The sequence below is a fragment of the Macaca nemestrina genome, chromosome 10, assembly GCF_043159975.1.
Source record: "Macaca nemestrina isolate mMacNem1 chromosome 10, mMacNem.hap1, whole genome shotgun sequence".
Lineage (NCBI taxonomy): Eukaryota > Metazoa > Chordata > Mammalia > Primates > Cercopithecidae > Macaca > Macaca nemestrina.
The window spans coordinates 40,020,569-40,043,678 of record NC_092134.1 but is presented as its reverse complement, the minus strand read 5'-3'; the positions used below and the strand labels follow the sequence as shown (position 1 = coordinate 40,043,678).

Sequence of the window (23,110 nt, the reverse complement as noted above, 5' to 3'; positions counted from 1 at the left end):
TCTTCATTTTTGATTCTCTCTTAATGTTGGACTCATTGTCTCTCACTATGGATGGCTTTCCCTAGGTATCCAGGAAAGGTGACAGGAAGGAACTCTGGTCTATATCATCTTTACAAGCTTGTGATCCAATACTGAAAAAAGAGCCGTTCTCTCTCTCTCTCTCTCTCTCTGCATTTAAACATCAAATCTCAAGGAAGAATTTGATTGCTTTTTCTAGGGTTTTCTGCCTATTCCCATGCCAAAGGAATAGATTTCTCTGATTGACTGAACTTAGATCACATGCTAACTTCTCTGGGAAATGAGAGATTCCCCATAAAAAAGTAGTTCCGTTAGCAGAAGAAGAGGAGAAGGCATGCTAGACAGAAAAAAAAACAAAAAACAAACAAACAAAACACAAGTCTTCTCTTAGAAGGACTGTTGCAAACAGGCTTTAATCATTTTGGACCTGCTTCCTTGTCAGTGGATCCAGACGCATGGAGCTTACTGATAAGCACCTGTGGAGACGTGTCTGGCTCGTGCCCCTGCTGCGCGCTTGCCTGTGTAGCTAGAAGCTAGTCTCTACCTTTCAGATGTATCCCCAGCAGAGGAACTGAATGGAGCCTTACGCCAGTCAGTCTCAAGGCTGGTTATTTTTAGTAACTGGATTCTGCCCTAGTTGCCTTATAATTACATCTGTTTTAGATTATATTTGGCTCCCCCCTCCATGCCTTCCTGGGCTACATATTGGATTCCAACTCTGTATGCTATTTCTTCCAGGCCTAGAATATTATTTTCTTCTCTCCTGATATAATCCCCTTACCAAGTTCCTATGGCTGAGTCTCTCCACTCTCTCTGAACGGCAGCTATCTGTACTAGAGCTATCCGCAACTGGATCCTGAGCTCTACCCACTTGCCAAGACTTCTTCCTATTTCTACTGGTTGGACTACCCCTGCACCATCTCTGAAGGCTAGCTCAGTCTCTTGAGTCCCACTCCACCCCCCACTGGCCAATCCCCAATTATGACAGTTGTTAACGTTCTTATAAAAACTTCCTTAGTCTCTAAATATACAGGGTAATCAGACCACATGGAACAGCATTCATGGAAGCAACCAAACTGTGTTTATTGTGTTATAAACATTTGATCTTCTTTGCAGAACCATGAAAAAGTAGGAAGAATGTCCAGTTCCCTACTTCTTTATCGCATTTTGTCACCTGGGCCTTTAAAGAGTTTGTACTGCTGGCCAGGCGCGGTGGCTCACGCCTGTAATCCCAGCCTTTTGGGAGGCCAAGGCGGGCAGATCACGAGGTCAGGAGATCGAGACCATCCTGGCTAACATGGTGAAACCCTGTCTCTACTAAAAATACAAAAATTAGCCAGGTGTGATGGCGGGCGCCTGTAGTCCCAGCTCCTTGGGAGGCTGAGGCAGGAGAATGGCGTGAACCCGGGAGGCGGAGCTTGCAGTGAGCCAAGATTACACCACTGCACTCCAGTCTGGGCAACAGAGTGAGACTCCGTCTCAAACACACACACACACACACACACACACACACACACACCCTACTCTTTCTGCCTGAGCCTTTTCTTCCATAGAGTTCAGACTTTGTCATGGGATAGCTGCCATCTGGCCCTTTCATTTCTCCCATAGCTCTTTCTAGGCTTTTGTACATAAAACTCAATTTTCCCTTCCTTCAGGAAAAGAGCAAAGAACTCATGCATATGGATACATACAAATAGATTTTCTCAAGTCTGCCCCATTAATTTGCCAAACATGCCTGATGTCTGAACATAAACACCAGCAGAAGAATAGGTTCAGATTGAAATCTCTGCAACAAGAAGAGGTGTGTTACTAGAAAACTGTTTCCCAATCTGGGTCTATATTACTAAAGCATTCTTTGGTATGTGTACTGGATACCTCTCACGCACCACTTCACATCCTCTCAGCCCCACCTCCAAGTGCAGCCACTGCTGTAATATTGAGCTCCATGTAGTCTTTGTCCAGCTTCACATGAGTGTGATCTCATAGGGTCTTATCTGGGTCTCCACCACATACCTCTTGCTTCCTGTACCAGGTCTTTTCTCATGACAAGGTGCAGTATACCTAGGGGAACCTGCTTGGCACCCAAACATTATAACCCAGAAGTAAGAGGGTGGCTAAGGCTGTTGAGACCATCTTTGGCCAATAGATGACAGGAATTAATGGCTAGGTAGTTCCTTCTTTTGTCTTCCAAGTATGCATTTTTGAGACACAATTCATAAGGCTGCTCAGAAGGTTCCAGTGAGATAGAAGAGAAGTTGTCTGTAGCCACGGCCAAACCTGTAACTCATCCTCTTTTGGGCTTTTCCTCCTTCCCTGTCTCACATCCCTTGCTCCCTACTCCTCTTCTCTGGAATAATTTTTCTCATTTTTTTTTTTTTCTTTGAGACAGTGTCTTGCTCTGTTGCCTAGTCTGGAGTGCAGTGGCGCGATCTCAGCTCACTGCAACCTTCATCTCTTGGATTCAAGCAGTTCTCCTACCTCAGCCTCCTGAGTAGATGGGATTACAGGCACGCACCACCATGCCCTGCAAATGTTTTGTGTTTTTAGTAGACAGAAGGTTTCACCATGTTGATCAGGCTGACTTCAGTGATCCGCCTGCCTTGGCCTCCCAAAGTGCTGGGATTACAGGCATGAGCCACCACGCCCAGCCTCTGGGATCACTTTTCAAATAAAATATCTCAGGCTCTGCTTTCAGGGCCACCCAAGACAAGACAGTATATCATGGCTTCTTTGTAATTGTCTAACAGAAATCATAAAATTTTGGTACCAAACGGACCTCATGTCTAATTCTAACAGTATGACTGAAAACAAATTATTTAGCCATCTTAAAACCCAATTTCCTTATCTTTATTACAAAGATAACATGAGTGGCCCCTATGATGTTTGTCTAAATACTGAATCAGATAGTCTCTCTGAGAAGCATAATAGGTACCTGACACAGAGTAGCACTCAGTCAGTATTCATTCTCTTCTCCTTATTCTCACCCATTGTTCTGATAAGAAATAAGAACTTTTTTAAAAAGAGTTATAAGGTAGAAATGAAAACAGATATAATAAATGGAGAGTTGTATGTTCAAAGAAAACATATTTCCAATATACATACTTACTAGCATAAATATGGAAGCACATGTAAACATTCATTAAGCTAAACACTTAAAATTTGTGTGCTTTATGTAAGTTATGCTGTAACTGCCTATTTATTTTTTTCAAGAGATGAGGTCTTGCTCTGTTACCCGGCAGGAGCACAGCGGCACCATCATAGCTCACTGCAGCCTCACACTTCTGGGCTCAAGTAACCTCCTGCTTCAGCCTCCTGAGTTGCTGGGACTACAGGAATGCACCATGTGGTTATTTTTTGTAGAGAGAGGGTCTTGCCCGGGCTGGTCTCAAACTCCTGGGCTTAAGCAACTCTCCTGTGTCAGTCTCCCAAAATGTTGGTATCACAGGCATGAGCCACTGCACCAGGCTTGTAATTTTTTTTTAAGTTAAGAATTTTATGGATGTGGTAAATAATCCCTAAAATGAAAGGATGCTTTATTGTTCTAAAACGCATTTAACATAGATCCACAATGGGATGAACAAATGGGTTCTTATTTCTATCAGAGCAGGAACTCTTTAACAAGTTTTAAATGGAAATACCCTTATTAAATATATATATTCAAAACAAAGTGTTTACGTATACTAACCCATCCTTGTTTTTCTTGTCTTTTGTTTTTAGTTGAGACAGACTCTGTCACCTTGGTTGGAGTTCATTGGTGCAATGATAGCTCACTGCAACCTCAAAGTCCTGGACTCAAGTGATCCTCCCATCTCAGCCTCCTGCACAGATGGGGCTACATGTACTCACACCACACCCAGCTAATTAAAAAAAATTTTTTTTGTAGATACAGAGTCTCACCGTATCGACCAGGCTGGAGTGCAGTGGTGCAATTATAGCTCACTGCAGCCTCGAACACCTAAGCTCAAGCAATGAGCTCCTCTGCAGCCTCCCAACTAGCTGGAAATACAGGTGTGTACCCTCATGCCCAGCTACTTTTTATCTTTTGTAGAGACAGGACTCACACTATGTTGACTGTACTGGTTTTAAACTCCAGCTTAAGCTATCCTTCCATCTCAGCTTCCCAAAGTGCTAGGATTACAGGTGTGAGCCACTATGCCCTGAAACTTGTGAAACTCAAAGTTTCATAGTATGAATGACAGATTCTTTAAGAATCTGATAAAAAGGGAACATCACATTTTTAATCTCTTGCATACTTTTAAAAATATGTCAGCAGAGAAAATAAAAGACTGGATAGTTATATTAGAAAAACTAATCATGGCCAGGAGTGAGGCAGAGGAGGTGGGGCCGGCCAGTCATCAGAACCAACTCAGGAGGCGGAACATTGACACAAAGGGAGGACTTTGGCTTGATCTCTGCGGAAATGGGAAGGAAAACCTTGGTCTTATTAGCGGCAGATAACCAACCGAGTAATCCACCAACAGTGGGGTAAGAAATTTCACAGTGAAGTAAAACAAAAAAGTGCATGCCACAGGAGTCACCACACAGCCAGAGTCGGGGGCGTTGCTGGAACACCTCAGAGTAGGAAACCCTTGTCAAATAAATGCTAGGATGCTATCCTCTCAGGTCTTGACTTTTACTGTACTAGCTTCTGTTCTTATCCTCTTTCCCTCCTAATCAGACTGGGGACAGAGGAATCGTGGAAGAAGGGATCCCTGAGTGCAAGAGCGGAAGGTGTCACCAGCTCCCCTCAGTTCTCTCTGCCCACCTCATCTACGGGAGTGGTAATTTCTTGAGTGCCACTACCAGTGCCTTGCACAGGCAGGGAGGCACTCACAGTCTTTGTTGGATTTGTGGAATGGATCCTGTGACCCACAGACCGTGATGGGGTGCAATGGGTGCTATCCTGTGTGGAAGTAGAGCGGTGTGTGGCCCTGTCCTTGTTTGGAGGCATTCACGATGCAGCTGAGAAGACAGGAAATGCACTCCAGCAGGGGCCTACAGTGGACAAGGTTTCATGCCAAGTGAGGGAACCCAGAAAAGTATATGAATGATGACCAGTGCGAGGGTGACCCAGAAATGGACAAGGAAGGAAATGTCATGGGAATGATTTGCTTACGTTATGAGTATCTAAGGGCAAACTTGTACTATGATTCTAAGATAATGAAAATTACTGCTCGAAATAAAAGCACATATCACTTTTGAGATGTATGCCTTCTTGTAACACATCTCAAAATGCCAAGAAAACTACACATAAGCCTAGAGACAAGTCAGTAGACACTAGAGAGACAGAGTGATATTAAAACAGGTTGTGAAGGTAGCAGCAGTGGCAGGAGCTGAGGGGGTAAAGGAAGCCCATCTAGAGAGCCACATCGTCCCGGTTACTGAAGTGTAGAGCCAAGAAACCCCATGGGGCCCTCCAAAGACCCACAGCATGCTGCCAGCCTTTGGGTGCTTGCTACATGGGAGCACCCACATGCCAACAGAGTAAGGCTGTGGCCCAGCACTGACATCGTGAAAAGACTGCAGATGTGTGCGGGCAGCTGAGAGACACTGATCCCGTCCTCTTCGCCTCCTCCCCACTTGACACACTGAAGGAGCCTCGGAAAGGGTGGAGTGGAAGAGAGAAGCTGTGAACCAGAATGAGACTTAAATTATGCAGACCTACTTTTTTAAAACGGCAGATTTCTACAATCTGCCCTGGATGTTGTTGGACAGAAAAAGGGATTAGACACAGCACCATGGAAAGTGCTGATTAGGGGCCAGGCACGGCGGCTTACGTCTGTAATCCCAGCACTTTGGGAGGCCGAGGAGGGTGGATCACTTGAGGTCAGGAGTTTGAGATCAGCCTGACCAACATGGCGAAACTCCATCTCTACTAAAAATACAAAATTTAGCCACGTGTGGTAGTGGGCGCCTATAGTCCCTGCTACTCAGGTGGCTGAGGCAGGAGAATTACTTGAACCCGGAAGGTGGAGATTGCAGTGAGCCGAGATCACACCAGGGCACTCCAGCCTGAGAGACGGAGCCAGACTCCATCTCACACACACACACACACAAAGTGCTGATTTTAGGGACCAAAAAGTGAATCCATTCCATGTTTATGCCCCCAATATGTTGCAATTTTCCAGTTAACTGCTTCCTGAGAGGTCAGTGATGTAAGAGAGGCATGTGTACATGCAGTATCTGTTCATACAAACAAGGAATTGATTTGAAAAGATTCAAATAGTTTCAGGGTAGGATAAAAACAGCGACATTCACACTGCGATTCTTATTGTGACCTGCATTGAACCAAGTTCATTATCTTAATCTATTTCACCCTCCCAAAAAGTATTGCATTATCCCCATTTCTCATACGAAGAAACTAAGACTTTAAGACACTTTGAGGGCTAAGGAGTCTGAAGTCCTACTGTTTCTAAGTGTCTAGTTAGTGGCTCTCTGCCCTCAACCTCCTCTTATTGCTTGTCCTAAACCAGGATTCATTAAATCAGTCTAGTTCTACTTTCTATTACCTGATTTTATAAATGTTTAAACTTAGTCCCAGAGAAATTAAAGGACTTGACTAAAGTGTTTAGTATATAGTGGCAGAGAAAAGATTTCTAACATAAAAAGATCTTCTACCTGTAGTCCCAGCTACTGGGGAGGCTGAGGCAGGAGAATGGCATAAACCTGGGAGGCGGAGCTTGCAGTGAGCTGAGATCTGGCCACTGCACTCCAGCCTGGGGGAGAGCGAAACTCCGTCTCAAAAAAAAAAAAAAAAAAGATCTTCTAACTTTTACTCCTGGGCTTGTAATAAACCCCTTACAAAGAAAAAGAATTATTGCAAACTTGCCTGTCAACATGTGATATGTACTTTTGTTTTGAGCAGCGATTGTCTTTACCTTAAGAGAAACATAGTAAACAAAAGGTGACTGCCTCTGGCTGTCCTCTTATCGAGAGTGGGCAGTGGAGGGGCTTTGTACAATTCTTGCACTCTCAGCACCTCGCGTACTGCCGGCAAACAGTCATTACTCAATGAATGTTTGCTGAATGAATATTATACATAACTCAATATTCCCTGGACACAAAAAAATAGTTCTTTTCCCCCTTCACATTGTGAAGAGAACACTAATGAACAGATTGACTGTTTTTTTCTGCCAACTCACATCATTCCAAGTTTTATTTGCGTTTGTAATAAAGATGCATACAAGTGGGCTCATCCATCATCTCCTCTGAGCTAACCATCATGACATCATTACCAATTCCCAGATACCAAGGCCAGATCTTCTAGGTCAGTCTCTCTACATATGTGTATTGCTTGTTCCTTTGCATTACTTATTTCTTTTTTGTAGTATAGCTGATATTCCAGGAGCTGACTCCCAGACCCTCTTTGCCCCCAATGACTTTCAAGGTGCAAGATTCTGTTGCCTCTCTTTTGCTGATAGATGTTGCTGAAAGGCCTGTGTGGAAACTTACAAAATCATATGAGTTTTCTTCTCCTCCCCTTCTGTTAAATTCTAACTCACCATCCCTCACCGATACCTCAAGCCCAGCTCTCTCCCGCAGGCAGTCTCTGCCAGTCAGGCCAGGCCTGAGCTTGTTCTCTGCATGTCTGAAGCAGGGAGTCCTAAAAGGAAATATTGCTCTCATTCCAAAGTTGCTTCATCTTCATGGGCAAAGACAGAAAAAAAAAAAAAAGTAGAGGAAGGTAAATGCAGCAACTCTGAGAAATCTTAGTTGATTATTTACTGTTGTTTAACCTTCGAAAGATTCCACTGCAGAAAGGGAGGGCAGGTATTTATACAGTTCCTAGCCCAGGTCACTTCTCTTTGGTTCTAGGCCAGTTAGCTTGAGCTCATTTGCAAGGAGGCTAATTCTAGGACCCCTTTCGTTTCTCAGAATACCTCACAGTGGACACCCAAAGCAGTCGACTTGCTAACAAGGCTGAAGGAGTTAGGTTTTACATCATTCCTGAATTATTGATGGTGCTTTGCAAATTAGCTTTTCCTGTGCCCATGACTCTCCTTAGCTAATCTTTACAACATATAAGACAGTTGTCAAAACTGTTTTGAAATATGATTCTGGGGTTTCAGAGTACCGTTTCATGGGTCTTGAGTTTTCAGAACAAATCTCTGTGCAGAGATAGGAACTATTCTGCTTAATAAGTATTATTATTATTAATTATCTAAAGCAATTACTCAAACTACCTAAATGCAATTTGCAGAGTAGTCAGGTAATAACACCATGTAGAAGCTCATGTTAAGGGCTACCATTTCAAAGAATGTAGGGAACACTATCCACTTTTCTCAGGGTCCTTAGAAAAATATAGTAAGTGAAAATAAAGGCCGGGCATGGTGGTTCATGCCTGCAATCCTAGCACTTTGGGAGGCCAAGGCGGGGGCCTCATCTGAGGTCAGAGGTTTGAGACCAGCCTGGCCAACATGGAGAAATCCCGTCTCTATTAAAAATACAAAAATCAGGGTCAGGTGCAGTGGCTCATGCCTGTAATTGCAGCACTTTGGGAGGCCGAGGTGGGCAGATCACTTGAGGTCAGGAGTTCGAGACCAGCCAGGCTAACATGGTGAAACCTGGTCTCCACTAAAAATACAAAAAAATTAACGAGGCGTGGTGGTACATGCCTGTAATCCCAGCTACTCGGGAAGCTGAGGCAAGAGAATTGCTTGAACCTGGGAGGTGGAGGTTACAGTGAGCCAAGATCACACCACTGCACTCCAGCCTAGGCGACAGAGCAAGACTCCATCCCTAAAAAAAAAAAGTAGAATGGTTTATTATACACAAGAGGCAAATGCAAAATGACACATGGTAAACGGACTGAACCAAATGCCAAAAATAACAATGCACTCTTTTCTTTTTTTCATCCAATAAGAAGCCTTAACTTTATTTATGATAGGAGCAGTACAAATTTCAAACCAAGCTGCAGTCACTCATTTGAGACACCAAAAAAAGTTGCTCTCAGATGGTTACGTTGTTAATTCCATAATAGCATTTACAATATTATTACTGTGTTCTTTAGGGCTCTGACTGCCTTTGCTCTCCACACATTCCCTTGAGACTTGACCAATTTATGTCCTTCACTTCTACACCTGTTTCATCAACTTTGTATTCTTCACTCTCCTTTTGTACTGTTGGAGTCTGTGTGTTTTCTTGAATGTTTGAGACAACTTCAGCTTGAACTTTGAATTTCTCAGCAGCTGCTGCTTGTGCTGGCTGAGATAAATCTTCGATCTTGGCTTCCCCCAAAACTATATAGGTATCTGAAGCAGGGCTCTTATAGACATCTGGTTTTGTGATGACAAAGAGGATATTCTTAGATTTCCGGATAGTGACTCTAGTAACCCCCGTAACCTGTTGAAGACAGGTTTGGACATAGCCTTCTGTGTCTTCTTTTCACTCCAACTCTGTTTTGCTTTACTGACTGGTTCTTCATCAATTTCAGCTGCTGCCGCCACAATGCACCCTTTATTATGGCTACACCAGTTAGGAAGAGCAGTTGGATGCAAATCACAGAGGTACAACAAGCAGCTAAAGAAAATCAATGGTTACTATCACACCTAAGAAAGTCTGAAGGTATGCAGTCCTCTGTCTTTTGTATCTGCCATCCTTAACCTCATGACCCAAGAAGGAGGCTGGAGCCCTAGTCATAGCATCCATATCCCAGAAAAGAAAATGGGAAAAAAGACAAAAGGGGTAGGCCAGGCAAGGTAGCTCATGCCTGTAATCCCAGCACTTTGGGAGGCCGAGGTGGGTGGTTCGTTTGAGGCCAGGAGTTCGAGACCAGTCTGGCCAATATGGCAAAACTCCGTCTCTACTAAAAATATAAAAATTAGCCAGGTGTGGTGGCACACACCTGTAATCCCTGCTACTCAGGGGGCCAAGGCAGGAGAATCACTTGAACCCAGGAGGCGGAGCTTGCAGTGAGCCAAAATGGCGCCAGTGCACTCCAGTCCGGGTGACAGAATGAGACTCGGTCTCAACAACAACGGCAACAACAATGAAATGTTCATTATTTACTGAAATTCTAATTTAAGTGTCCCTTATTTGATCTGGCAACCCTGACCACCCAACATCTCCTGGGATTTCATTAGCCACCCCTACTGCGAGGGAGGATGAAAAATGTAGCCTTTTAGCCAGGCACTTTCCCATGCTGCAGTTATTCTACTAAGGAAGACATGGAGAGTGAATATTGGGTAAGGAGTCAACAGTCTTTGCAGGAGTGAGGGTGGTTCTGGGAAAAAGTGACAGAGCCACATCCACGCCCCATGCCCTCTGTGAAGAATTTCTTGACTGCATCAGCCTCTTGTGGTCACTGTGACCTCTGAAAGCCTATGGCCTTTTTTTGTCTTAGTTCTATTAATAGATACAAAGTAAAGATACTGATTTTTAATTAACACGTAAGAACTGATGTATTCAGGTGGCTACTGTCTTCTTCAAAGGGTTAATCACACAATATTGCCATGTTTAAAAACACCTTTAGAACTCAGATCTGGTAGAAACAGAAGTCTCCCTTTACAAGGCATACAGGAAGCTGCAGGCTGTAGGCAGGGCCAGGGATGTGTTGGAAATTTGCTGACTCTGAGTGCTTCAACACATTGCATTCTATGTCAAACTCATGCCATTCCTCATAGAAAGACCAATTTCAAATGTCCTCGCTCATATGGGAAAGCTGAAAATTAAAACAACCAAACTCACGGAGATAGAGAGTAGAATGATGGTTACCAGAGGCTGGGAAGGGTAGCAGGGAGCAAGGGGAAAAAATGGGAATGGTTAATGGCTGCAAAACTATAGTTAAATAAGATCTGGTATTTGACAGCACAACCGGGCGACAACAGTCAACCATAATTTACTGTATATTTTTAAATTGCTAGACTGGATATGTGGCTTATACTTGTAATCCCAGCACTTTGGAAGGCCGAGGTAGGAGGATCACTTGAGCCCAGGAGTTTGAGACCAGTTTCGGCACCACAGGGAGACCTCTTCTCTTGGAAACGTTCAAAAATTAGCCAGGCATGGTGGTGCATCAGCCTCTTGTGGTCACCATGGCCTCTGAAAGCCTATGGCCTTTTTTGTCTTAGTTCTATTAATAGAACTACATGGGAGGCTGAGGCCGGAGGATCACTTGAGCCCAGGAAGTCAAGGTTGCGGTGAGCCGTGATCTTGCCACTGCCCTCCAGCCTGGGCAACAGAGCAAGACTCTGTCTCTCAAAAACAAACAAAAATGAAACTAAAATAGTAGAATTGGGATGTTCCTAACAAAAAGACATAAGTGCTTGAGGTGATGGACACCCCAATTACCATGATGTGATGATTATGCACCACATGCATGTATCAGAACATCACAAGTACCTCCACCATGAATACCTACACGTATTATGTCCCCATAATAATCAAAAATAAAAAATAAAAACTTACACCATTTCTCCCCAGAGCCTTCTCCTACCTTTGCAGAAATATAAGATTATCTTCCAGGATATCAACAGCTCTGGCCAGCGGGGACCGGACTGATGAGAAGCACTGGTTTAGGAAACCGACCTTGGAAAGCTCATGGCCTCTCATAACTCAGTCATCTGTGTTCTGATCAATATCACTAAAGCATGGTTTGTACTCTGTGGTATGTCCTAGAATAAAGGTAGGGAACATGGAGGAAAACAGGCCTGAATTAAAATGTTCTCCATGTTTCTCTCCAAAAATTCCAACTCGGAAGTCCCTTTTGCCTGATAGTGACTGCTTACAGTTCCTACCCAATGTAAACTACACCTCCATGTGTTTTTTCCCCTGGCTTTTACCTGGCTGAACTTGGGATGTTTTATCAGGGTCCGTCTGTACCTCCTATGATACCCAGTCACATCCAAACTATCCTCAGGTCCCTTCCCCAAATTAATTCTGTAGCCCACTGACTTCCAACAGTAGGGTCAAAATTATTTTTCTACGATTAAGCCTTAATAACATCACTTATATGTTTCATCTTTTCCTGGAAGGCTACTGGGTAAAAATATTTTCATGCAGGTGCTGATAATAGTAAACACATTATATATCTTCAGCCTGGGGTTTAACCACATTCATTTCTGGGTTTGTCATATGCTCTCTCGCTATTTATACTGCTTTGGGTCAGCTACTTGATACTTAATAAAATTTGCCTCCAAGCTGTCCTGCAGGGAAAATGACCTATCTGGGGGGAATGCTGTTCCAACTCTATAACCTCTGATGATTACCCAATAGTCCTCCAAAAAGGTTGCAGGGCAGGAGCAAGGGAAGGTCCATGCCACTTCCTGGCATTTAATGGCAACAAGTGCTTTAGTGTAAGTATAATTATATCCCCTGCTTTCAGGAGGCCTTTCCAGCCAGCCTCTCGGACACGGGAGCAACCGTAGATGGCTTGAGCAATGTGGAAATTCGGCCTCTGCTCAAGGTCAGAACAAGCCGTTCGCCAGCGTTGATTTTACCAACCTTTCGGTTATTTTGGAAAGCCGAAAGAGAACGCAACAGAGGCAAGAATGGATCTATGGGATGGAAATAATGAGCCATTTATAACCCAAAATGAGACTGCCAGGAAAAACAAACACACAAAAAAGTACATTTTATCAGAGGCTTGGGCTGCCCAAGGCTATTGGGGTGCAAAGTACTGCATGTTCAGCTCCCTGGGCCAAGAGCTACAGTAAGTCAGGCCCCCTGCAAAGCTCCTCTCCTGTCAGCCTCATCAAGCAGCCTTAGCCACCTGGTGGAGAGGAGCTTTAGTGTTTTTAAAGTGTGTGCTGGGTGGATGTTTCACATTTTTGGTAAAGATGTGGAGTCATGTTGCAACACTTAAGTGCTTCTGTGTAAAACTTGCGCAATTCTGACAGGTACTGGGTTCCTCGCATCGGTGGCATCCTCCGCTCACATACGGCTGATGTAATGTGTGATCAGGCCCCCCAGATTTCTCCTTGTAGCCTTTCAAAAAATTTCAGGCTCTGAACTTGGCCCTGGTTTCCGGCAGTTCTTTGCTCCAAAGGTGCATGGAATGGCTCAGCTGTCAGCACCTGCTGGTGAGATACAGAAAAGTGCCACGGGTTGATCTTTCTCTGGCACCAGCACAAAGGAGGCTGGCGATGGTCCCCAGATGGCCTTGGCCTGCCCTGAGGCACCCTATAGGGAAGGAGAGTGAGGGCTGTTCATCTAAGGAAGAGTAGGTCAGAGGATTGAACCGGGGCTGCTACCAATAGGTAACAAACATGAAAAGGATTTCCCCAAAGCAAAACTTTCTAGCCAGAGCAGCAGCACAGTGAATGGTTTACTCACAGCTCCTTTGTCTGCTGATTGGAGATTTGGCGCTGTGCTTGCCTCTTGGGCTTACCTGAGCAAAGTTATACAGTAGGTCAAGTGTTTGATGCCTTCTCACCTCCAGTCACTGTACTGGCACCCGCCTCCGTGCCTGGCTTCTGTTTCCATCCAGGCTTCCATCCACTCAACAAAGCTTTCAGGCACCTGCTCTATGCCAGGTGCTGTGCCAAGTGCTGTGCACCAGGCAGGGCTTTCTCAACACCTGGTAGCCCCCTGTGGTGCGCTGGGCCAGTCCTAACACGGGCCTCCTCTCCAGTGTCACTCTCAGCCCCACCATGTCCCAAAATTACCCTCTCTGCATTCATTTCCTATGACTCTTTTCCTTTCTTCAACCTTAGGGGTGGGACTATTTCTTTAGAGTTTTTATCATAGAAATCCAACACATTTTATTTTTATAAAAGAATTGTTCTTGGTAGTCACAGATTTCTCCCTGTGGAATCTGAGTTTCTGCAGATTAAAAAGTGATGATGTGAGCTGGGCACTGCAGGTGGTGCCTGTAATCCCAGCTACTTGGGAAGCTGAGGCAGGAGGATCACTTGAGTCCAGGAGTTCGAGACCAGCCTGGGTAACACAGAGAGACCCCCCATCTCTAAAACATTAATTAATTAATGCTAATTAATTAATTAATTAAAAATGGTGGCACGAAGAAACAATGTCCTCCATGGAATGAACAAGGCATTAATTGAAAAATGTGAAACAGGAAGGAACAAGGGAGTAATACATTGTCTGAGCAGAATCTCTACAATTTCACCAGGTAGACAAGTTGCCCCTTTCACCTCTCCATTTATTGTTGGTAAGCTGTATGTGTAATGGTTAAGGAGACAAATTCTGGAGCTGGACTACCTGGGGATTCAGATCCCAGCTCTGCAGGTTATAATTTAAGAAAGCTATTGATATTTGTTTCTTAATTTCTTCATACAAAAAGAGGGATGGTAGAAATATCTGAGCACATCTCACAGAGTGGCTTAGGGATTAACATAAATTAATATGTATGAAATTTTTATAACACTGGGACGCACAGTAAGCACTCTATAAATATTAACCTTGATTTTTCATGAAGGCAACTCTATGCTGTCTACTTTGCAATCAGATTCTCAAGGCAGTTACTGCATTCGAAAGACAGAAATTGTTATTTGGCCTGCAGTTTCCACATCTGCAAAGTAGGAAGAAATGACTGAATAAAGACGTGGGGGCGGAGGCTGCGTTCCGGTCTGTGATCTCCACTCGCTTTGCGACCTTGGATAACTCACTCACTCTGTCTGCATCCTGGAGATTGCACTTGATCTGAATTTCCCAAACTCAGGTCATTCAAATAACACTTAGAGAATCTTTACCATAGTCCAGTCCACTCTCCTGTTCTCAGCTACTACCTTGATGTTTTCCTTTAGATAATCCTTAAATCAATTCACTTTCATATGTAGCCTCACGGGAAGCAGTAATATCCATGTATGCAAGAGTCTGATATGCTACAGATTTATTTATTTATTTATTTATTTATTTATTTATTGTGATAGCGTCTTGCTATGTTGTCCAGGCTGGCCTTGAATCCCTGCCTGGGCTCAAGCAATTCTCCCGAGTAGTTGGGACTACAGGCATGTGCCACCACAGAGGGCGTGATACGCTGTCGATTTTTCTAATGCATGTTAACATGAATGCCTAATGAAAGTTTTAAACGTTTGTATAATACCCAAATCATCTTGCATCCTATCAGTGAGATGAGGACAACATTTCTGGAAACTCTGGATCAAATGTTCCCTCTGGATCCAGGCAACTCTAAAATCTATAATGTTATACCATGTTCATTCAGCTTGTTATTTAACTTAGGGTATGTTTCTTTATACCATTTGCCTCCTTGAGAGCTCAGACTGTGGCTTACACCTCTTTGGGCATGTAGCATGTAGAAGAGTGCTTGATAAATCTGTATTTAATGTTAAACAATAAGCACACCATACATACATACAAATATATCCATTGCCTACTCACCCCCAGACCCCATCCACTGCCAAAACGCTCGTTTCTTTCTCTCCACCTCAGTGTCACCGTGTTCCTCTAGTGGCTGTTCATAAATGAATTGAAGCATGTGGCGATCCAGGCCTTGTGCGGGCACTCGGGAAATGTCACCTTTCCTGACCCCCTTCCCTCTTCCTGTGCCTCTTTGTTCATGAGCTGCCGTTCGTGTTTGTCCGTGTGGAAAGTGGGCCCACTTCCCAAGGAGTTTAGAGCCCAGGCCCCTGGGTCAGAATCATTGTTGTCTTTAGTTTCAGCCCTAAAAGAGGTTCCGTTGCCAGGTCCAGAAATGTCTAATCTAAGGAAAAAAGAAAGTATACTTCTAAAAGCTATTATTAAAGAGATCTTGAACAACTGTCTGGTGATTTCTTAAAATCCATCAGCAAAAATGGAATACACACCCACAGTATCATGACACCACTGTGGGTTCACAGTCTGAGCAATTTCACAACCAACCAGCATTTACTAAGCACCTGCTTGACCCCTCTGTGTGTCCGTAACCTTGGGAGACACAGATCTGAATGAGGCTACCTATTAGACCATGAGACTAGAAGAGACTCAAAGACTGAACACCTTGAAAGCAAGGAATATGTCTCCATCTTTGCCTCCCCAAGGGCTCAGCAAAGCATTACGCATGTGGTAGCTATGCATTAAATATTTGATCCATAAATGAACAAATGGATGAATGACACCGCCCCAACACTGAAGGAGCTTACAGTCTGTTTGAGAAGAGAGAAGCCATAGATAAACGATGGGTGAATTAACAATAAACTCCACATTACAAGAGAGAACACTGGCTAATGAAAATGTCTAAATGAAGGGGGTGCTGTCGTTTACTTTCCCCCAAAACACCAAATGTTGATTCAGCCGCAGGTCTCAAAAAAGAATGTGTGTTGTTCACTCTTCTGTACTTTCATTTTTCTGCACGTGAGCCCAACTTTAGAAGGAAATTGCTAGGTTGTTGTTATGTGACTGATTTTTTTTTAATTAATTAATTTATTTATTTATTTTTGAGATGGAGTCTCGCTCTGTCACCCAGGCTGGAGCACAATGGCACAATCATGGCTCACTGCAACCTACGCCTCCTGGGTTCAAGCAACTCTCCTGCCTCAGCTTCCCCAGTAGCTGGGATTAAAAGCACGTGCCACCATGCCCAGCTAAGTTTTGTAGTTTTAGTAGAGACAGGGTTTCACCATGTCGACCAGGGCTGGTCTCGAACTCCTGACCTCGTGATCCACCCGCCTGAGCTTCCCAAAGTGCTGGGATTACAGGTGTGAGCCACCGCACCCAGCCCATGTGACTGATTTCTAAAAGCCACCAACCTTGTTGGCTCCTGGGAATGAGCAGGGTATTATTTAAAGTAAATAAATCAGCTAGTGTTTATCCTTCCATGCATTCTTCAGTCATCCACAGCAGCCCAAATCAACGTTCTCTATTATTCATTAGTTACCGAAATACTTTTCCCAAATATACACATAGCTGAAAGATACCCTCTTTCAAAACGTTTTAAACCATTTTTAGCCCATGAATCTTAGTCCATCTTTAAAGGGCACCCATTTTTTTTCAATCCACATATTTCAGTCGATTTCACTGGGCACTGATACCATCACCAGCAAAACCCTAATTAATTGGAAAGAATGACATTTCCATTAAAATTCTTTTTGAAAAATGATTTAGGCACCTGGCTGATAAAAATTTCAAACAGGGCAAAACAATATGGAGTGGAAAGTAAACTTCTATCGACCTCTGGAACCCAGTCTCCCAATCTTTTTCATAGAAACATTCAGTGTTAAATTTCTTGGGTATCCTTCTAGAAATAGTCTATGTATCCATAAGTGCACACACACACAAGAAGTCTTTTAAAAGTTTATGGAAAATGCATATTATGAAAAACCTAAGCATGGATTTTCATTTTTCTTGCACCAAAATAAACTCATACTAACCTGTTATAACATGTCTGGACAGAATCTAGTTGAGGCAGTAAGAAGGATAAGACTTCAGTTTGAAAAGCGCCTCTGTCAGAGCAACATGAATTCTGCTAAAATTGAAGCAAGAACAAACTTCAAATCTAGGGTGAAGCTTGGATGGAAGAATAGTGAAATCATTGAAACTGCACAAAAAGTGTATGGGGACACTGCCCCAAAGAAATCAACAGATTACACATGGCTAATTCATTTTAAGAAGAGATGACACAGTGTTTAAGATGAAGCCCACAGTAGCAGACCATTCGCATATATTTTCGAGGAAAAAGTTAGTATTGTTGGCTCACGTCTATAATCTCAACACATTGGGAGGCCAAGGTGGGAGGATCGCGTGAGCCCGGGAGTTTGAAACCAACCTGGGCAACATAGTGAGACCCCCATCTCTACACAAAATTTAAAAATTAGCCAAGTGTGGTGGCACAGGCCTGTAGTTCCAGTTACGTGGGAGGCTGAGGTGGCAGGATCACCTGAGCCTTGGAGGTCAAGGCTGCAGTGAACCACTATTGTGCTACTGCACTCCAACCCGGGCAACAGAACAAGACCCTGTCCCAAAAATAATAACAATAATAATAATATTGTTTGTGCCCCAATTACAGAGGACTGACAGTTAGTAGCATAAACCTAATTATAAACATAATCAGCATAAGCCTAATTATAGCCAACACCATAGACATCACAGTTGGTTCAGCTTACACAATTCTGAAAGAAAAATTAAAGTCGAACAAACTTTTCACTGGAAAGGTGACAAAGTCACTGCACTCAGATCAGCTGTAGACAAGAGCAGAGCTTTCAGTGGAATCTTTAAAGAAGTGGGATCAAGATCCTGAAGCATTTCACTGAAGGATTGCAATAGGAGATGAAACACGGCATTACCAGTATCATCCTGAAGACAAAGCCCAGTCAGAGCAATGACTACCAAGAGGTGGAAGTCGTTCGGTCAAAGCAAAGGCAGACTGATCAAGAGCAAAGGTCAGGGTAACAATTTTTGGAGATTCTCAAAGCATTGCTGTTGACTTTCTGGAAGGCCAAAGAATGATAACATCCGCTTCTTATGAGGGTGTTTTGAGAAAGCCAAAACTTTAGCAGAAAAACTCCAAGGAAAGCTTCACCGGAGAGTCCCTCTCCACCGTGACGATACTCCTGTTCATTTGTCTCATCAAACGAGGACGGTTTTGTGAATTTCAGTGGGAAATCGTTAGACATTCACCATACAATCCTGATTTGACTCCTTCTGACTTTTTTTTCCCCCTAATCTTAAGAAATCTTTAAAGGATACCCATTTTTCTTCAGTTAATAAGGTAAAAAAGATTACATTGATATGGTTAAATTCCCAGGACCCTCAGTTCTTTAGGGATGCACGAAATGGCTATCACTGCTTACGAAAGTGTCTTGAACTTGTTGGAGCTTATTATGTTGAGAAATAAAGTTTATATTTTTATTTTTATCTTTTAATTTTTTCCATAAACTTTTTGAAGTCCCCTAATGCAGCAGTCACCAACCTTTTTGGCACCAGGGACCAGTTTCGTGGAACACCATTTTTCTACGGACAAGCGTGGGTGGAGGATGGTTTTGGGATGAAACTGTTCCATCTTAGATCATCAGGCATTAATTAGATTCTCATAAGGAGTGCACAACCTGGTTCCCTCACATGGGCAGTTCACAACAGGGTTCACACTCCCGTGAGAATCTAATGCCCGCTGATCTGAGAGGAGACAGAGCTCGTTCGCTTGCCTATTACCTTCTGCTGTACGGCCTGGTTCTTAATAGGCCATGGACCAGTAGCAGTCTGCTGCCTGGGGACAGGGGCCCCCTGCCCTAGTGTGTGTGTGTGTGTGTGTGTGTGTGTGTGTGTGTGTGTGTGTGTGTGTGGTGTGTGCGTATTCCCCTCCCCTTCCTTACATATACTCTTACATTCTTCATTGAAACTTAACAGATATTGTGAAGTTTGCTGCAAATCTGTACAGCTGCACTATATTTCATAATATGACTGTCCCATAATTTGCCCAGCCTCTTCTGAATAGACATAATGGTGGTTTTCAGTTTTTTGCTTCCACAAACATACTTTTGCATATATGTATGAATAGGACTACAGAATCAATTCCTTAAAGTGGAATTACAGAATCAAGAGGATATGTGAGTTTTCATTCTAATAGACATTGCCAAATGGTGACACTTAACTTTTGATAAGAACTGCCAAAAGTAAAGTATTTGTTCATGCCAGAAACAAGAGTGAAGATAGCATTTTATTTTAAATTTTAATACCTCAGGCAAGCAAGTAGCATATTTATTCATGAAACTCATTTGTCCCGGTCTTGCCCATCTAAAACACATACACATTGTTACGAACCCATTCAAAACACACTTGTGACAACAGCTTACCCAATAAGGAACTTGCCAGAAGTTTCCTATCACCAAATTGTATGAGTGTTTGTCACAATGGAGTTAGCTTGCACGCTCTCTACTTTGCCCTGGCTGTGTTTACTACGTCTCATGGCCCTGCTAGTAACACTGTCTTTTCTTTTGTAACCAAAGGTCAGTTTGTGACCCTGCTCCACTCCCCACCTCCTCTGCCTTAGTTTCTTCTCACCTTAGTTTCCTCATAAGAGTAACCAGTCTTAAAGTGTCAGGGCAGGCACATTATTGATGTATCAGTGAAGAGCCCCTGGGCGCAATGGAACTTGAATTTGATTTTCTATTACCTGTGAGGGTGAGTTAGTGAACAGACAGCCTTGTACTCTGTTCAGCGGCTTCCCTTGCTGCCTTTGTAATGGAAAAAGTAGAGACCCAGAACATTCTCCCGTTTCTCTAGTGTTTACTCAACACACACTCTGTGCTACCATCGCCATTTGTGGCTTCTTTCCTATTTGCTCTTGTAACATGAGAAACAGTGTGGAGGTTTTATGCTTGTTTTGTAACCAGCTATAACCATTTCCTTTTCTCTGCCTCTGACTATAAACACATTTCCTTCCTGGTAACCATTGAAAATCTATATCTGACCAGGTTGAAACCAAATGAAGTCATTTTGGTTCCATTGGTGACAACCAATTAAATATAATTCTGTTTACATTTAGAATGGGTTGTAAATTTAAGAAAATGACTTAAGCCCTACTTAAAATATTTTTTGGCTCATAAAACCATGAAATAATTTCTGTAATATGAGTAATGAAGAAGCTTCATATTTACATTTACCTTTAAATTGCTCTCAAAGAGCCAGAGACTGGACATAAAAAACAAACAAACAAAAGATTCAGACTCTGCAAGGAAACTATTTCACTATCCCCATGCTGTGAGCTGGTTAAGCTCCTTAGCTCAGATAGCCCTATTTTCTTAGGGAGCAATGGAAAAAACAGATCTCCTACTTAAAAATAACAGTAAAAACAAGGAACACACTGCACTATGTTGGTAAACCTCAAACTCACGTAAGTCAGTCACCTGCCCAAATGGGAGTTTAGAAGTTGGTGCTACTACTCTTAGTCCCACCATAAGAGGTCACCAGAAAACAGGATCCTGAGTTCTAGGAAAAGGGATAAGAATAGACAACAGGTGGGAGCCACCAAACTATTCCAGACCTGGTGACAGAAACCTTAAAAGAAAAGCTCCAAATACAATTAACTGACCAAACCCCTCCACACAGTGGAGAGGCTTCGAAATCAATAAAGACAACGCCTCACTTCTGGGCACTTACAACAAAGATGCAGATGTATCTTTGGCAATGGACTTTTTTTATTGAGTTCTATCTCCTTTTCTTCACAAGCATGTATTAAGCACGTTTTATGTGTTGTATTTTCACTGGGTGTTGTACAAAAACTAAAAAGTCATCAACTCTGCCCCATAGTGGGTGGTCGTTAAATGTTGTAAAATAAATGAATCCGTGAATGTGTTCATGTGTGAGTGAATGAATAAATAAAGCTTTTAATATGGTTACGGGAGAAAACACAGCTTTAATTTTCTGTTACTTGTGGGGGTGGTATGTACAGAACACAGTGGAGTGCGTGGCCAGTTCCACCCAGGGTAGTGTGGCAAGACCTCAGACTTGAGGTAACAATTGATTGGGCGTTGGTCAGATGAAAGGAGGAGTTTAATGTAGACAAGTAAAAGACCACAGAATGAGCAAAAGCCTAAAGCAGAGATCAGCAAACTACAGCCTGTGGACCAAATCCCATCTGCTGCCTGTTTTTGTAAATAAAGTTTTAGTTGAACAGAGCCGTGTTCATGCATTCATATTTTTTTCCATTGGAAATATATATATTTCCAATGCAATTATATTATATTGTAGTGCTTTCACACTACAATAGCAGCACCAAGTAGTTGCAACAGAGATCACATGACCCAGGAAACCAAAAATATTAACTATCTGGCCCTTTACAAGTAAATGTCTGCCGCCCTCTGGCCTAGAGTTATGAAAGAACTGAATATTCAGGAACCTGTAGGGAAGTCCTAATAGTTGACACTTGTGGTCCAAAAAGGGGCTCAGTGAGAGAAGAGACAAAACGGTGAACGGAGGCCAACCCTGAAGGTTCTTCTGTGCCATATTAAGAAATTCAGTTTTGCTGGACGGGCGCAGTGGCTCACACCTGTAATCTCAGCACTTTGGGAGGCCGAGGTGGGCAGATCACGAGGTCAGGAGATCGAGACCAGCCTGGCTAACATGGTGAAACCCCGTTCTACTAAAAACATAAAAAAATTAGCTGGGCATGGTGGTGGGCGCCTGTAGTCCCAGCTACTTGGGAGGCTGAGCCAGGAGAATGGCGTGAACCCAGGAGGCAGAGCTTGCAGTGAGCTGAGATCGCACCACGGTACTCCAGCCTGGGCGACAGAGCCAGACTCCCTCTAAAAAAGAAAAAGAGAGAGAAATTCAGTTTTACTCCTTTAGGAAATGGGTAACAAGAGCAGTTTTGCTCTTAGAAATATATCTCGGGGATCAGGATAGACGAGAGAGATGCAAGATTGCAGCAGGAGATCAGTTCTCCAAACTTCACATCTCATAAATTCCTTGATTCAACAAACATTGGAAAGCTTAATGCTGTCATTATGGCTCTTGCTCTATCCTTGGGAAACAGAACCTGGCACACAGACATGCTCAATCAATATTTATTGAATAAAGGAATTAAGGAAAGAATAAAGACAATATTGTAATGGCATCATTATGAAATGGTTTTCTGAATAGGCTGCCTCTCTATGAGACAAATAGCTGAGATTCTCACAGATTTCCAGTTTCCATGCTAGCAGGCATTGAGATCCAGGCACAAGGAGGTTAATAGTGAAACACAAGCCAGAGAGAAATTCCTCCCCTTCTCTCTGGTGCCAACATCATCAAATACCAGTCACTAGCCAAACCTGTGTTTATTCCATGCCCTGTGCCCTAATGACAGGGGATGGGACAAGAAGCAGCTCTGCTAATAACTGTCATGAAAATAATAATATCACTTGGCTCTATGCACCAACTTTCATTGGAAGATCTTGAATCATTTTTTTCCTCTTGCATAACTATTATTTCCATTTTATTTCCACTAAAGGAGAAGCCAAACCACACAGAGAGGTTGTGACTTGCCCAAGGTCATGGAGCAAATCAGAAGAGCAGTTTTTAAAAGCTGAGAAGAATATCAGGGGATGTGAAATCCAGTTGCCTTCCCAGCCTAGAATGGGCTGCGTTCATGACTCAGTAAGACACACGGCATTACCTAAGCTCAATGTCTCCAAAAATGAGTCACGCTAAGGAAGACTCAGGGCCTGAGGGGCTGTGTCAGACCCATGTTTTCAGTAGTCACTCATTGTTCCTGCCCATCAGA

The 23,110-nt window shown here is 43.1% G+C and overlaps 1 long non-coding RNA gene and 1 pseudogene across 1 annotated transcript in view; both read right to left on the bottom strand.

The window, feature by feature from the left end:
* LOC139356681 (uncharacterized) overlaps nucleotides 1–23,110 on the bottom strand; it is a 68,930-nt gene that overhangs the window by 45,062 nt on the left and 758 nt on the right. The gene's annotated exons all lie outside the window — the stretch shown is intronic.
* LOC105483716 (nascent polypeptide-associated complex subunit alpha pseudogene) lies at nucleotides 8,886–9,554 on the bottom strand (annotated as a pseudogene).